Genomic DNA, 17,045 nt, shown 5'->3' with positions numbered 1-17,045 from the left:
AAAATGAGAAAATGATTATTTCTTGTTAATATTGAATTTTGAAAATATGTTCTTCCAATCTATGGCTTGCCTTATGATTTATCTACTGCTGAGCACTGAGTTACCCAAGGCTTAGCAACTAAAAACAAGAAGCATTTATTACTTCACAGTGCCTGTAGGCCAAGAATCTGGGAGGAGTTAGCTAAATTTTTCTACTTCAGAGTCTCTCATAAGATTGCAGTCAACCTGATATTAGAATGACATTTCATTGCTTCTGTCTTATTCTATTCATTAAAAGTGAGTCAGTAAGTTCAGCACATATACAAGGTGAGGCTATTACACAAGAGTGTGATTACCAGGAGGCAAAAAATGTTGGGAGCCTTCATAGAGTCACCGATGTTAGCACACCCTCCGGTACCCTTTGATTCACGTCCTTCTTGCATACAAAATATCCAGGGTCTCCCAAAGTTGGGTTTTGTTTGTTTGTTTTTTTGGCAGACAGGTTTGTTTTTTTTTAATTGAGGTTTAATTGACATATAACTTTAGTTTCAGATGTACAACATAATGATTCAGTATATGTATATATTGCAAATGATCATTGCAATAAGGCTAATAAACATTCGTCATCATGCATAGTTACAGAAACGCTTTCCAGTCTATGGCCATGCTACCCTGAACAAGCCCAATCTGGTCTGATCTCAGAACCTAAGCAGGGTCGGGCCTGGTTAGTACTTGGATGGGAGACCACCTAGGAAGATCCGGTTCTGTAGGTGTAAAAAATAAAAAATTGTAAGCTGACAAGGTCCTTGCAATCTGTGAGGTCAACCAAGAGTTGCCTCGTCTAAAGAACAAAAAAACAAAAGCAACAACTCTTTCTTTGTATTAGGAACTATTAAGATCTACTACTCTCTTAGCAACTTTCAGATACAATACAGTCTTATTAACTATAGTAGCAATGCTGTGCATTATACCCCTATGAGTTACTCATTTTATAACTGGAAGTTTGTATCTTTTGACCCCCTTCATTCATTTTGCCCACATCAACCCTCTACTTCTGGCAAACATCAATAATTCTCTGTATCTATGAATTTTTTTGTTTGTTTTTGATTTCACATATAAGTAAGATCATACTATATTTGTCTTTCTCTGTGTGACTTATTTTACCTAGCATAATGCTCCTAAATTCAATCTGCATTATCACTGATGACAAGATATCATTCTTTATTATGGCTGAATAATATTCCAGTGTGAGCATGTGTGTGTGTGTTGTGTGTGTGTGTGCGTGTGTGTGTGTGTGTGTGTGTGTGTATCGCATCTTCTTCATCTATTTATCTATTCATCAGTGGACACATATCTTTGCTATTGTAAATAATGTTGCAATAAACACGGAGTATATATATTTGTTTAAGTGTTTTTGTTTTCTTCAGATAAATATCCAGAAGTGGAATTGTTGGATCATACAGTAGTTCTATTTTTAATTTTTGAAAATCCTTCAGACTGTTTTCTATAGTGACTGCACTATGGAAATTTACAGTCCAACCAACATTTCACAAGGATTCTCTTTTCTCCATATCTTCGCCAATACTTATTTCTTCTCTTTTTGATAATAGCCATTATAACAGGTATGAGGTGATACCTAATCGTGGTTCTGATTTACATTTACCTTACTGGTGATATTGACCATCTTTTCATGTATCTGTTAGCCATCTGTATGTCTTCTTTGGAAAAATGTCTATTCAGATCCTCTGCCCATTTTTTAACCAGATTGTTTTTTGTTTTCGTTTTTTGTTTTTTTTTTTGCTATTGAGTTGGATGTTAATCCATTATTAGATATATCATTTGCAAATATTTCCTCCCATTCAGTAGGTTACCTTTCCATTCTGTCGGTGTTTTCCTTGGCTATGCAGAAGTTTTTTAGCTTAATGTACTCACACTTGTTTATTTTGCTTTTGTTGTACTTGCTTTTGGTGTCATATGATGATTATATGATTTTTTCTTTATTTTGTTAATCAGTGTATCACACTGATTGTTTTTCAGATATAGAACCATCCTTACATCCCTAGAATAAATCTCACTTGATCATGGAGTATGATCCCTTTATGTATTGTTGAATTTGATTTGCTAATATTTTGTTGAGAATTTTTGCGTCTATTTTGTCAGGAATATAGTCCCAACAGTTTTTTTTTTTCTTTTTTTAATTTAAATAGAGTGCATTATGATGGTGCTTTATATCTACTAGACCCCCATTTATAAATTTACTTTAAAGAAAGCTTCATAGCTCAGTTAAAATTGGCTCGAATAGGAAGTTCTTATTGTCTCTTTATTCTTAAAAATATCTCTGTAATAACACATTATACAAATATATACTTTTAAGGAGGAATGCCCTTTTACTTTGCTATCTATCTTTTATTTCCCTTTTATTTCTAAATAAAACACTAAGATTTTTTAATGTACAGTCATAATTTCTAAGTAATCCTTCTTTAAAATTGCTCTACATAATCTTTATTTATATTTTTCATTAAATCTACTCTGAATCAGATTGCCACCTCTAACACTGGAGAAATTTGGAATTGATATCATTTTGAGGTATAACATAAAAACTATTTATTTTTTAAACTTTGGAAGAAATTATGTTTAAGAATACCAGTGGACATTCATTTATGTATCATTTTATTTTTTTGACTTGAATTAAAAATTAACTTTTTTACATTTTAAAGGGTTATAAGAAATTTACATTTCTCTCCATCTCAAAACAATTTTATTCTCTGATTTACATCATATCTCTTTCCTTAGCTCTTTATATCATTACTGAATCAGCTCAAAGTCTAGAATCTCATCATCTAAATCAGATCCCTACATAGATGAAGCCCTTTAAGTGTGTTTTTTAAGAACGGCTTTTTAATTATAGTTCCTCTCAAACTATAGAACCTGGTCACCAAAAAGACTTGCTATCTGAATAGAGTAACTACCATAGACATTCTAGTTTAAAAAACTGGGAATGAGACAGGAAGTCACTTATCCTTGAGAATTCTAAAATCTATCCAAATGTCGGAAGCTCCTTGATTATATCTCAAGGCCCAGGAATAATTTTCCTTGGCACTCACATCTGCTCTCTGGGCACTTGTTTCACCTTATTTGTCATTTTCACCCTCTGTGTCATTTTTCCTTTTGCATGAAAGGCAGCACTTTTTGCAGCTAACCAGATATAGTAGTCTGCTTCCTGCAAATAGAATTCAGGAGGTCCAAAGGCGTTTCTCATTTGGTAGTTTCTTAATTTTAGCATCAGTTGCTGCATGGATAGGCTGAAGATTTTTTTAAACCATCAAGTTCTCGCTCTCTTTAAGTCTTTTAATTTATCTGTTTTCACTGTTAACATGAGGAATAAACTAGGCCGCACTTTCAAAACTTTTCTTAGACATTTCTTTAGGGAGATAACCAAGTTCATCAGGCACATTTTCTACTTTCTACATAATCCAGTTTAGTGTTGCTAATCTTTTTGCCACTAAATAACAAGGATTCCTTTTGTTCCAATTTTCAAAGAGATGTTCCTCACTTTTCCGAAAGTCTTCACCCACAGCAACTCCAAGTCCAAAATTTTACAAACAGCATATTCAAGGCACTTTAAGTTTTCACCAACACTTTCTTCAAAGTCTACTGCCAATTTCAAAATTATTCCCACAATTTTATGTTTTTGTAATGGCAATCTTCACCTTCAGGCACCAAAATCTGTGTCAGTAATCTGTTACTGCTTAATAAATTGATCCAAGACTTAGTGGTTGAAAACAGCAAACATTTATTATTTCAATTTCTATTGGTTAGGAAGCCAGGCACAGATTTTCAGGGTATTTCTGCCTAATGGTCTCTCAAGAGACAGCAATTAAGGTGTCAGTTTGGATTATAGTTGTCTCATATTTCAGGTAGTATAGGATTCACTTCCAAGCTTACTCTTGTGATTCTTGGCATGCTTCAGAAGCTCTGCTTCTAAGCATAGTGATGGACTCTCTAGAGGGATGCCTCATGACATGTGAGCTGGTATCCTTCTGAGTGTCCAGTCCGAGACAGAGGAAGAGAAAGTGCTCAAGACAGAGGCTATAATCTTGAATGACTTAACATCAGAAGCAACATCTCTTCATGTCTGCTATATTCTATTCACCAGAAAATTCAAGGATAGGCTATTATTCAAGGGCTGGAATACCAGCAGGCAGGGATCACTGGGGTTATGGACTATAGAGAATTGGTGTGGGGAGCATCTTCAAGTCTTCACACTGCAATAAGTTTGTATAAATACATACCAGTAGTGATTTGGAATTGTCCATAATATTGAGTTAAATATTTCCCTAATCTCGAGGTTTTAACAAAAAATCATGTACTTCATGTCTTGAAAGGGGAATCACAAACCTTGAATGGATGGAAAATGTCCTCAATGTATCTTTTAAGTTATAATTTAGCGGACTCTCATTAGATGTAGGGAAATTCCTAATTCTTGTTTTTTGCATATATGCACTGTGAAAAAGAGGACCACTACTTAAAATATCATGACTTTGTTAAACATGATTTTTATTGCCTTTTCAGTATAAAAATTTCCATAAAGCTTGACTTATGCTCTCACGCTGCTACATCTTTCACATAGTGTCTTCACAATGTTCATATTTATAAACTAAAGGTTCTTGATGCATAAATACCTAGACCACTCCACCCCCAGGTCAGAGACAACATCCTGTATCAGTTAGGGTCCAGCAAAAATAAACAAACAAAGATTTAATACAGGCAGCTGTTTTTATAAGTGAAGTCTAAAAGAAGATAAAAGTGATGCTAAGAGAAGCCAGAGAAACAAAGCTGCATAAAGCACTCACCACGCTTTGAGCAAGAAAACTAAAGGAAAGAGGTGACGTTACCTGAACCTAGTGGAGGAGACAAATGCAGCTGGTGCTCAGACCTCTGAGGAGGGGCTGTAGTTTGATGGTGCTCAGAGTGCAGAGGAGAGGTGGATGCAACTTGGTGATTCTGAAACTCTAACTCTTGTGTGTGTATTTCTAGGCTGTTATTCATATCCCAGAGGGCTGCTGCGTGTGTCAAAAGGAGCTAGATTCTAAACTTAGCTGTCCTAACCAGAGAGAGATCAACCAGACCAGGAAGCTAGAAGCTCTTTTCCTCATTTCCGGCCTTCTAATCTTCCACCAGTGATTACCACCAGGAGTGATTAACTCTCAGCTGGTAAGGGAGTTGGCTAAATGTAGTTTGCAGATTTCCAACACCAGCATCACTGAGAGGAATATAGAGGGGTAAACTTGAATCTAAGAGACTCGAGGTAAGTGCTCCCTAAGAGAATGTTGTAATGCTTTTAGGTTACTAAAGAGCTGATGATATATTAAGTTCTGTGAGTTCTTAAAAATGTCATACATATTTATTTTCAGGTTGATATTAAAAGCTTCGATACACGTAGGTACTGGTTTAACAAAGTTGTCACAGGTCAGGTTTCCAGTCAGCAGGTACTGAGAAAGAATTGGGCTGCGAGATACTTATTAGAATTAAAGTGGTTTCAGATGAGAAGGGAGAGGAAGAAAAATTGAGGAGAGTGGTCTCAAACGTCAGCATCCATCAGAATCACCCAGAAGTTGCTGATACCCACTCTCAGAATATCTGATTCAGTAGTTCTGAGAAAGGCTGAGAATTTGCATTTATAAAAATATCCCAGTTGCTGCTGCTGTTCATGGTATGGGCTTTCAGTAGAAGAATACTCAAACTGTAATGCAGGCTCAAGAAAAGCATTGGTTAGCTTGGCAGGGAACTGTCAGGAGAGTGCTGCTCATCAGATGATACCCTGTTGGGTCAAAAGAATCAGGCCCTTGTCCCCTCATCTCTCTCAGTCACTAGATACAGGTTGCCCTGGGATGGGCATGAAGCTGGGGGATGTCAGCTCTCTGCCGCTGAAGCAGGCTCTGAAGAAGTTACGAGCTAGGTGCTAGGCAGTAAGCTTTCCTGATTGGAGATCGAGTGATATATCTCTACATCTTCCAAAAATTTTGAAATAAAGCTTCTTCACTTATGGACTACTGTAAGTTCTTTCTTTAAAAATTCAAATAATTTAATGTAGTATCCAGTATTCAAATAAAATACAAAATACAGAACTACAGTTCCCTACACAACCATGAAACACAATGAAAAGAAAAATATGCTTATAAAATGAATATGATATCTGTGTCTTCATATTGTTCTGAAATAATTGTGCAATACATCTACAAAACAAAGCTATTTTACAAAAATAATGCAGGATGCAATTAAGGATGTTAGAGCTCTTCCAAAAGACATAAAGTCCAGGTATAATGGGTAAAATTTATGATTTAATTACGCAAAATACTCACTTTCTTGGTTGCAAACATAAACTATGTTCAAATCATGCTTGGTCTAATTATGAATTCATACTGAAACCAAAAATAAACTCGTTGATGAGTTATAACATATTTCAACATTAATATTAAAGAACATTTAAATACACTACCTTCAGATTAATTTCTGAAATCTACATATATTTTAAAGCATTAAAACTTTATGATTATATATATCCAGAACCACAAAAATGTATTTTTTATTTAGAAGGTAACTAGCAGGAGGTTTTTATTCTGAGAAATGACTCAACTATGTACTACATAAAATGTGTCTTCTATTTTAAAATCTAATCTTAACAGAATGAGTTAGATTTTTGTTTCAGTTTGCAAATCCCATTGTTGCTCTCAGTTGCTATTTCATAATGGTCATTCAGAGCTATTTGTTTCCAACTCTATGACTTAGTAATAAGTTTGTTTAGAAGTTACAGCAAAATCTCTGATCAGATTAAAACATGCAAAGTCTAAAATAATCATAAAAATGGCTGAAATAGGCAACAACAGCTAAGGAAATGTATTATACAAAAATGTTCCATTCTCTATGACATTCACTTAAGGACTAAAAGTGACTCCTCAAAGATCTGGAGAAAACTTCACCCAAGAAATGATGTATTTTAAACAAAACAGAACAGATAAGCTATATACTTGCCAATCCCTCAAGAATTCATGTGACTATTTCATACTGCAACACTGAATGTAGCAATTCAATTGTTATAAGTATTTCGATATTATTTATATATGTCACATATGTATTTAAAGCATCAGAATATATTAATATGGCAAGATTATTTTAGAATTGGTATCATTCAAGTAATATTTATAAATGCATTCCAGTTATATTTATATATGTATATGTAAATGTGAGTCTATGCACACGTTTGGATATATGAGTCTTTGTATGGGTATGTATGGATGGTTTGAATGTGATATAAGAGTGACTGGATGTGGGAATGGGAGAAAGTGGGAGGTGTCTATGAATGGATCAGTAGTTGATATATTTATTTTTAATGCTATCTTTCATACCTATAATTATCCATATTTATGCATGTGTGTACAGGCAAGTGCTTAAATGGGTGCATTTTTTTAAACCAAAATATGTAACATTAATATTTTGCTTTAGATTCTATTTAACAGATTTAATGACAACTTTTAAAATAACTGTGCTTGTCTATCTGTTTGCTTGAAACACTTAAAGGGATTTTTAAAATTAGTGTGATTTGTTAGATGTAAAAGGGTTTTTTAAACATTAGGAAGCTGGCTACATAGCTATTTCAAATGGTTGAGAAAACAGGTTAAATTTTTAGATGTAGTCTGAAATGTCTTAGGAGCTGATAAAATCATATTTGCAAACACTGCTAGATGTTTAGGAAAATTTAGTCATCAAAATGAAAATTAATTGAGCATTAAACATGATTCCACTTATATAAGGGATCTAAAATAATTAAACTCATAGAAACAAAACATAGACTATTGGTTACCAGCAGCTGGGTGTGGGGAAAATAGGGAGTTGTTCAATGGATACAACATTCTAGTTATGCTAGATGAATAAATTTTAGAGAGCTGCTGTATAACATGGCATCTATGATTAACAATAAGGTATGGTACACTTCAAAATTTGTTAAGAAGGTCGATCTCCTATAAATGTTCTTACTAAATATTAAGAAACAACAAAGGAACACAAGGAGACTTGAGAAAGTATTGGATATGTCTGTTACCTTGGTTGAGATGATAGTGTCACAATGTTCAGGTTCTTCAAATAATATACATTAAATGTATATAGTTCTTTATATATCAATCATATCTCAATAAAGTTTTTAATAAATATTCCAAATAAAGGTATTTAATGATAACCCAAATTAGTATATTTATAGTTGTATATACCAGATTATAAACTGTTTTGGGGAGTTTAAAAGAGAGTACTAAATTTGTAAACTGAATAAATTGAACACTAAAGAAAATGCAAGCAATCATAAAGTTTCTTTATCAACTCAGAAGCCGCACTTTCCCCCATACCCAGATCTCCAGTAACAAACATGTAGAGGTCCTGAGAAAATTCTCAACCACATATATATGCAGATGGAAGGTGATTTTTTTTTTTTTTTTGTCTATAAATGGTTTCTTTTTCCTCTTAGGCTCTCCTCACCTCTTTTCCTGAAAGGAAAATAAAATCAATAGAAAAGTTAGATTTAATATAGAAAATAAATGACATCAAGAATCTTTAAGGAAATAGTCAGTCTCTAGGTAAAAATGCTTAGTCTCTTAGGCTTCTCAGACTTCATCTACAAATGGAGAGAGGTATTTGGAAATATAGCTTATGGGATCTCTTATTAAGGTATGGAGGCAGGACATTTGTAGCCAAAGTCATTGCTCACCTGAAAATACTTCATGATTTTCATTCCATTAATATGTCTTTGTTTCTTGGAACATATTAAGAATACATTGAAATGTACTTGACACTCCAAGTTCCTTCTGTCAGATACATCCTTCTATTTCTCCATGTGGCTTTTCCCCTCTCTTCTTTCTGGTCTCTGCTGAATGGTTAGTCAAAGAGTTCTTCCTGGACTATTCTACATAGAACTTCTCTCTGCACTATTATGTTTAGCTGTTACTTTGCCCTAATCTTATTGAGAGCATTTATATAGCCCCAGAATGCAACAATAAGCCAGAGACTGTGTCTATTTTGTTTATTACTGTATCCCCAGTGTTTAAAACAGTGACTAGAAAGTATTAGCCACTCAATACTTATTTTACGTGAATAATATATTTACAGCTAACTTTAAAGAGATATTAACCTAGGTAGTAGGTGTTATGTTAAGTGGTTTAAATATATGACACATAATCATGACAAGAATCCCATGTCATAGAGAGAAGTGACCAGTTCAATAGTGGTAGAGATAGGACTTAACCTTAGGCAGTTTGATATCAGAGACTATACTGTTAATCGTCATATCAAATTATCATATTCCTTTAGTATGTAAAGTAAAACATTACTTTCTCTTCTTTGAGGTTTTGATGTTCTTCATTCTTTTAAATAAATAATGCAAATGCAATTGACATTTATTTTTACCCTGGTTGAAATACAAAGTTTTGTTTGTTCTCCAATCAGTAACTTTATTAATTCCTTGGAATATACGCCTTCTCTAATGTGCTATTCCAAGTTTGTGGGGGTTTTTTTTTCCAGAAAAAATATGGCAAATTTAACTTATAATTTGCTTTTAAGATTTCAAATCTGCTTATTTGTGATTTGCATTGCATTCACTGTCCTCTGGGGAACTCCAGGCTTTGATTTTTCCTCTTCAGTGTTTTATAGTATGTTCATGCTTATTGCACTTAATTTTGTGCTTTGCGAACACTTTTCCTATTTTACAACATAATTTTTGGTTCTAATTATATATGACATGTTAGTGTTACTTTCAATTCTACGTTTAAACTCTAGTTTTCAGAAAACGATGAAAAAGAATATATATCACTTGGGCTGTATTCAGAAACTGACAGTATAATTTGGTCATAAAATTCTGTGCTCATGTTTTATTGCTTTTTCACTGAGAGACTGAATATACAAACGGTTGGTAGCCAGACCATATATAAAGTCAAATTATGACCCTCAACCTGCAGCAAGCAGTCTAAGGAAGCTGAACAGCAGTCTCAGTAGCTATTGGCCAAAACAGCCAGGACTTGATCAATAACTGACAGCTTTCCTAATTTTTGCCCATGCTTTCAATGTAGAACTAACCAGAGAAAGCCAAATATGCACCCTTAACCAATCACAGAGGATGCCCTGCTTCCAGTTAGCCCACTTTCAGCTTCTCCATGGCAACAGCCTCCAATCACAGGATACTTGAAGCCATTCCTTTTTTTCTCATATAAAGCTTTTCCATTCGTCTGCCTGCCTTTGAGTCTGTGCCAAACAAAAGAGTCAATGGTGACTCTTGCCAGTGCTAGCTCTGAATAAACAGCCTTTGCTCATTCTCATTTGGGTAGTCTTTGTGTATTTCCACAGTTCTCTTATTGGTACACTGATAATTTAAATTTATTCTAATTACTTCTAGATTACATATTCATAATATATTAAAAATGTAGACTTTCACTTATTAATTCTTGAGCCTCAATTTTTAAGCATTTAAGTATGGAAGAAGGAGTAGTCAAGGACAGCCTTCCACCCTAGAGTTAGCCATGCTCGTATCAGCATTCCTAGCCCAGGTACCTCCATTCAGAGACCACAACAGCTGAAACCGCCTTGCTAAGAAACTTTTCCCCACTCTGACTCAGCATTTTCTTACTCCTAGCAATTCTCCTCCCCCTCATCATGGCCACCTGCGTCAATAAAAGGCAGGACTTTTTCCCCCCAGGATCCTCAGCCATGAGATGATTCTCTCCACTGTGTAGTTTATCAATCTGACTGACCCCGTCCCAGGACCATTCCATGGGGATAAAGGAACATTGGCAAGCCTGCAATTTCTTTTTCTTTGACTCTTGCCTGTACTATCAGTTTGATGTGCTGAATTATGACCCTGCACAATTCATACGTTGAAGTCCTAACCCCCAGTACTTCAGAATGTGACTGTATTTGGAAATACAGACTTTAAAGAGGTAATTAAAGTTAAATGAAGTCATGGAATGGGCCCTAATACAATATGATTGGTGTCCTTATAAGAAGAGGAATTTAGGATAGAGACACACAGAGGGAAGAAGGCCATTTGAGGACATAGGGAGAAGATGCCCATCTAAATCCCAGGAGAGGAGCCTCAGAAGAAGAAACAATCCCACTGACACCTGATCTCAGACATCTAACCCAGGAACTGTTGGTTTAAACCAGCCAGTATGTGGTACTTTGTTATGGCAGTCCTCACAAACTAGTACATAAGGTAAGTGAAGACAAGCTTGATTGTTATTTTTGCTTAGGCTCATTGTCCTAATTTATCACCTTGACATCTTGTAGCTTAACAGCTTTTTTTTTTCTTTTCTTTTTTTATCGAATAAATGATATCGTTTGAAGAACAATTTTTTATGGTCTCGATTTATATTTTTTTTCTTTTATAGTTCATGTTTTGTTTAGCTTGTCTAAAATATCTTTGCAAGCTCACAGACTTCTTTTGCCAAGAAATTTTATGGTTTCTAGTTGAATATTTAGGTATGTGTTTCATTTCGAGTTAATTTTTATGCATAGTGTAAGGGGGAATGCTCAGTCTTTATGCATACAGGTTAAATTTAATTGCCTCGGCATCTTTGTCAAACACAAATTGACAAATTGACAAATTGACTGTATATGTGGGCCTACTTTTGGATATTCCATTTTGTTACATTGATCTATATATGTCTACTTTTTCACTGATACCAAACAGTTTTGTTTTTTGTAGCTCTGTTCTTGAAATTAGGTAAAATAAATCTTCAAACTTTTTATTCAGTCATTTTTAGAATCAGCTTGTCAATTTAAATAATTGGAATTACATTGAATGCATAGTTCAAATGCTGGGGGGTTGTAATAGTCCATGAATATTGTTTTTCTCTTCATTTAGTTATGTCTTTTTAAAATTTTCTCTCATTAATGATTTGCAGTTTACATTGTAGAGATATTATAGAGATATTTCTCTAGATATTTTACTTTTTGTACAGGGTAAATGGAAATTTAAATGTTTTATTTTATAATTGTGGCAACTAGTTAATAAAAATAGAACTGATTTTGCTATTTTAACCTTTTATCTTTGAAATTTGCCATATTCACTTATAAATTTTAGTAATTTTTTTGCAGATTCCATGGATTTTTTATTTAAACAATTATACTCTCTGTAAAAGGTGTACTTCTTACTTTCTTGTCCTTATGTCTTTTATTTATTTTTTGCCTTATTGCAAAGGCCAGGACCTTCAGAACAAGGTTCAATAGGAGTGTTAAAAGTGGGAATCATTACCATTTTCCTGATTACACTGGGAAATTATTCAGGTTTTCTTCATTAAAGATCTAGGCTGTAGATTTTTTCTTAAATTCACTTTATCAGATAGAGGAATGTCTCTATTATTTTTTAACAGCTTTATTGAGGTACAGTTTATCTACAAAGAACTGAGCATATTTAATGTGTACAATTTGATGATTTTGGACATGCAAACACCCGTGATACCATCACCACAACCAAGATACTAATCATATTTAACACTTCCCAGAGTTTTTGTGTTTCTTTTTTTACTTTTTTATTTTGTGGTAAAAACATTTAACATAAGATCTACTCTTTTAACCAAATTTGTGGGCACAGTACCATACTGTTAACTATAGGTACCATGTTGTACAGCAGATATTCTAGAACTTATGCGTCAAGTATAATTAAAACCTTATACACACTGAATAGCAATTTTCCATTTTCCCCACCTCACAGCCCTGGCAAACACTATTGAATTTTCTGCTTTTATGAATTTAACTATTTTAGAGACCTCATATAAGTTGGGTCATGTAATATTTGTCCTTCTGTCACTAGTTTATTTTACTTATCATAATATCCTCCAGGTCCACTTTTGTTATTGCAAATGGCAGGATTTCTTTCTTTTTTAATTCCATTGTATGTATATTCCATATTTTTCTTTATCTATTTATTTGTACATGGATACATGAGTTGATGAAATCCCACTTGTCTGTTTATGGCATTTGTTGCCTGTGCTTTTGGTGTCATATCAAGAAATTGTTTTAAAGACCATTTGTTGAGAAGTTTTTTTTTTTCTTTGAAGAGTTTTATAGTTTCAGGTCTTTTGGACATATGCAAAAAAAAAAAAAGTCTTATGTTTAAGACTTTTATCCATTTTGAGTTTTGTGTATGTTTATCGGGGTTATTGTCCTGTAATTTTCTTTTCATGTAATGTCCTTGTCTGGTTAGAGTATCAGGATAATGCTGGCCTATTAAAATGAGTGTAGAAGTGTTTGAGAAGGATAAGTATTTTTTGGAAGAGTTTGAGAAGGATAAGTATTAATTCTTCTGTAAGTTTTTGGTAAATTTCACCAGCAAAACCAACTGGTCTTGGACTTTTTTTTTGTTGAAAGGTTTTTGAGTACTGATTCAATCTCCTGACTAATAATTGGTCTGTCCAGATTTTCTTTCTTCAGTATTCAGTCCTAGTAGGTTGGTTGTTTCTAGGAGTTGATTCTAGGTTTTCTGATTTGTTAGCGCCTAATGGTTAGCAGTCTCTTAACGATCCTTTGCATTTGTGTGGTATCAGTGGTAATGTCTTCTTGCATTTCTAATTTTTATTTATTTGAATTCTCTCCTTTTTTTGTGGTAAGTTTAATTAAAGGTTCGTCTATTTTGTGTATCTTTAAAAAAAAAACAGTTCTCACTTTCATCTTTTCTACTGTCTTTTTAATCTGTATTACGTTTATTTCTGCACTGATCTTTATTTTCTTTCTTCCACTAACTTTGGGCTTAGTTTGTTCTTTTTTTTTAGTTAATTGAGATGTAAAGTTAGGTTGTCTATTGAAATATTTCTTGTTTTTTAATGTAGGTGTTTATCATTATAAACTTTTCTCTTAGAACTGGTTTTGATGCATCCCATAAATTTTGGTATATTGTGGTTTAATATTTGTCTCAATATAGTTTCGGATTTCTCTTTTTAATTGTTCTTTGATTCAGTTTGTTTATGAGTATGTTGTTTAATTTCCACATGTTTATGAATATATTGTTTAATTTCCACATGTTTATGAATTTTTCAATTTTGAACATTATCAGAAGAGTGTTTAAATGTTTTTACTTCTACTTCAAAATATACACCTTTTGATATAGATAACTTTCAGACACTCGCTAATAATTATCATGACCCTAAAAAGAAAGTTCGTTACTTATAATGATAAACTATCAAATTAAATAACAAATTTTTGACCTACATCATTAATATTAATTTTTATTTCTCAATAAATTGATAGTTTATCAATTTTTCTAAGATATTCAGTAGAAAATATCCTAAAACTCTTAATTAGTAGATTTGGTATATTAATGTTATAATAATGACTTTATTTTGACAGTTATTTTGTGGACCTTACCCTTTTCACAGTCTAGCAAACACAGAAATTACAAATGGTTAGGTTATTATTTACCTTTCTGTAATTATTGGTCTTATCTCGAATGAGGCAATAATTCCTCCCATATCTTTCTTACATAGTTATTAAATATATTAATATATATAAAAATATAATGTGAACTGTAAGGTGATACACAAATATAATCAATAAATATTTCAATAAAATGTGAACACAATACTATTGCTTGGTTGTAGTGTGTAAACTCAAGACACGTACTTGGAGCCATGAATAGATGATGCCTTGATTGCTAATATCCAAATAGTGTGAGAATGATTCTGTATTGAGAGTTGGGTAGTTGGTTTCTCTAGTTACTAATGACACTAGAAAACTCAGTTTAACCATAGATCCTTATAGATTTAGTGGTTGCTAGAAAAAACAATTAATTCTGAAGTACTGTGGGAAATTTAAATTTTGTTATAGTAGTCTAACTTGTGATAGTCGATAACCAGGGGAAGTGTGTGAGTGTAAAATGATGAATTATCTAAGAACTTAATATTGGAACATGCTCTATTTCCACAACCTCTAGCCATTCTAGAAACATAATCATCTTTGGAGATGTAACATAATTTTTATTTTTATTTTTTGCATTTATCTTATAGATTTAGCACATTTCTTCTTATTTATCATTAAAGAGTACTCTGTACTCTGCATACAATGGGGAATGGAAGTTAATTGCTCTGCAATAGCAGCAATGCACTGCATTATGTCATTTGAATGATATCAGTGACCAAGTGAAATGAGAGTTTCTTAGTACAGAATTCAAAAGGAAAGCTCTTAAATGTTTTCCACAAGAATTGTAGTATGCTCTTGTCAGTATAATATAGCTGATATAGTGACAACCTAATTTCTCAGTAAGTATTTGCTTTAGCCATACCAGCTGGTAGGCTCTACCAATAGCTACAGCTTTGATATTAAATAGATAGTCTTTTTTGTAAAGAAGTAAATTGCTTTATTTATTACTGATGTTGTCTCATTTATTGAAACACTTTGTCACAGCTGGAGAATGCAGCTGCTTTCTTTTTTCTTACAATAAAAAAAAAAAAACATAAGAGAAATACATTAGAAAGTAAACCAGTTTATTCAGTGTTTAAAATAGGCTGTCAGCAAGTTAGACATATATAATTTTCAGAAAATGAATATATAATTTAAAACAAAACATATTGATAATGATCAATTTTTCTAATTGTGTTATAGTATTATTTTGAAACTTTTATTTCTTAGTTAAGACAAACAAAATACTCATATTTCAAACTTTTAGAGAAAATTGAAGCTTGTGAAATTTGGAATCCTTGGTGTAATCATCTACAAAAGATGGTCAGATGTAAAATTTTTATAAATATATTTAATTACACATCAGAGCAAGCTGACACATATTAGCTACTTGAAAACATAAAATATAATTGTTTCTGAATTATATGATGAGCCAGTTTAGAACATCAAAAGATAATTTATTTAAACTGTACTTTTGAAGTTGATAAAAAAAAATTAAACTCATATACTCTTGTTTTCTAAGATTAGGTGTATTTATTTAGACTTAGTGGTTCAGGCTCAGAGGAAATTCGTGTGTACCACTGGTAGTGTATACAAAACCCTCTTGATCATGACTGAACTTATAAAATCCAACTGTATAAAATACTTGAACTAGAAAATTTCTAATACATAAAATAATTTAGTATACCAGCTGATTAGAACCTGATAGAAAGTTTCCAGCTAATATTACCTAATGGTATGCTAGTAAAATAATTAAGAAATAAGAAGAGCAAAAATAAAATAGTAACTTCCATTTCTATTAATGACAGAATAATGAACTAGATTTATCCTCTCTCCCTAAGTAAAAACAAAATCTAAAGGCAAACGAAAATATATGAAATAATTGTTTTCAGTTGGAAAAAAATGCAGTATAAGTCTGTAATAACTTTAAGGAAAAAAAAAAAAACAGACAAACAAGATTTGTTTCGTAAATTTTCCCAAATTATTACCTGGATACACTTTTCTCACTGCAGGGCAAGAAAGGTTGCTGGGTGTGGAGTGAGAATAGGTGAGGTTTTCATCTTCTTATGTTTTTATAGTATACCTACACAAGACTCAGTAGAGTGAATATTTCTGGCCTGTGAAGAAACATTAAGGGATTGTTCTAAATTATGGGACTGAATATATTTGATCTGAATGAAAAATATTCATGAATTATACAAGTCATAATTTATTTATTTTAGAAAACAATGATATTATTTAAATTCGGCTAAAGTCCATTGGCAAAATAACTGCTATTTAGAATAAACAGTTGTAAACCAGGCTTTAAATTTAACAATCAATGACCTTGGATAAGTCTATTAACTTTTCTGGATCTCAGTTTTCTCATCTGTAAAATGAAATTGCTAAACATCTGTAGTTGATAATAATTGAAAGTAATAAGAACAGTCAGTGAGCATCTTCTATGTGTCTCAATAATTCTTCACATCTATTTGAAATAAAAATTCTTACTTTCCATTTTACAGTGAGAGTAAGTAACCTGTTCAAGGTAAAATAGCTAGTAGATGACAAAGTGAATATGTACCCAGGTATGTTTGTTTCCCAAGTCTGTGTTATCACTCACATTATAATGCTTAGATACAAATTAACCGCAAAACATG

At 32.7% G+C, this 17,045-nt stretch overlaps 1 pseudogene; it reads left to right on the top strand.

The window, feature by feature from the left end:
* The first annotated feature begins 633 nt into the window (after nucleotides 1-633).
* On the top strand, nucleotides 634-752 carry LOC120584329 (uncharacterized; annotated as a pseudogene).
* Nucleotides 753-17,045: the final 16,293 nt, after the last annotated feature.

The sequence above is a fragment of the Pteropus medius genome, unplaced genomic scaffold (assembly GCF_902729225.1).
Source record: "Pteropus medius unplaced genomic scaffold, Ma_sr-lr_union100, whole genome shotgun sequence".
Lineage (NCBI taxonomy): Eukaryota > Metazoa > Chordata > Mammalia > Chiroptera > Pteropodidae > Pteropus > Pteropus medius.
This window is presented reverse-complemented; position numbering and strand designations above follow the sequence as displayed.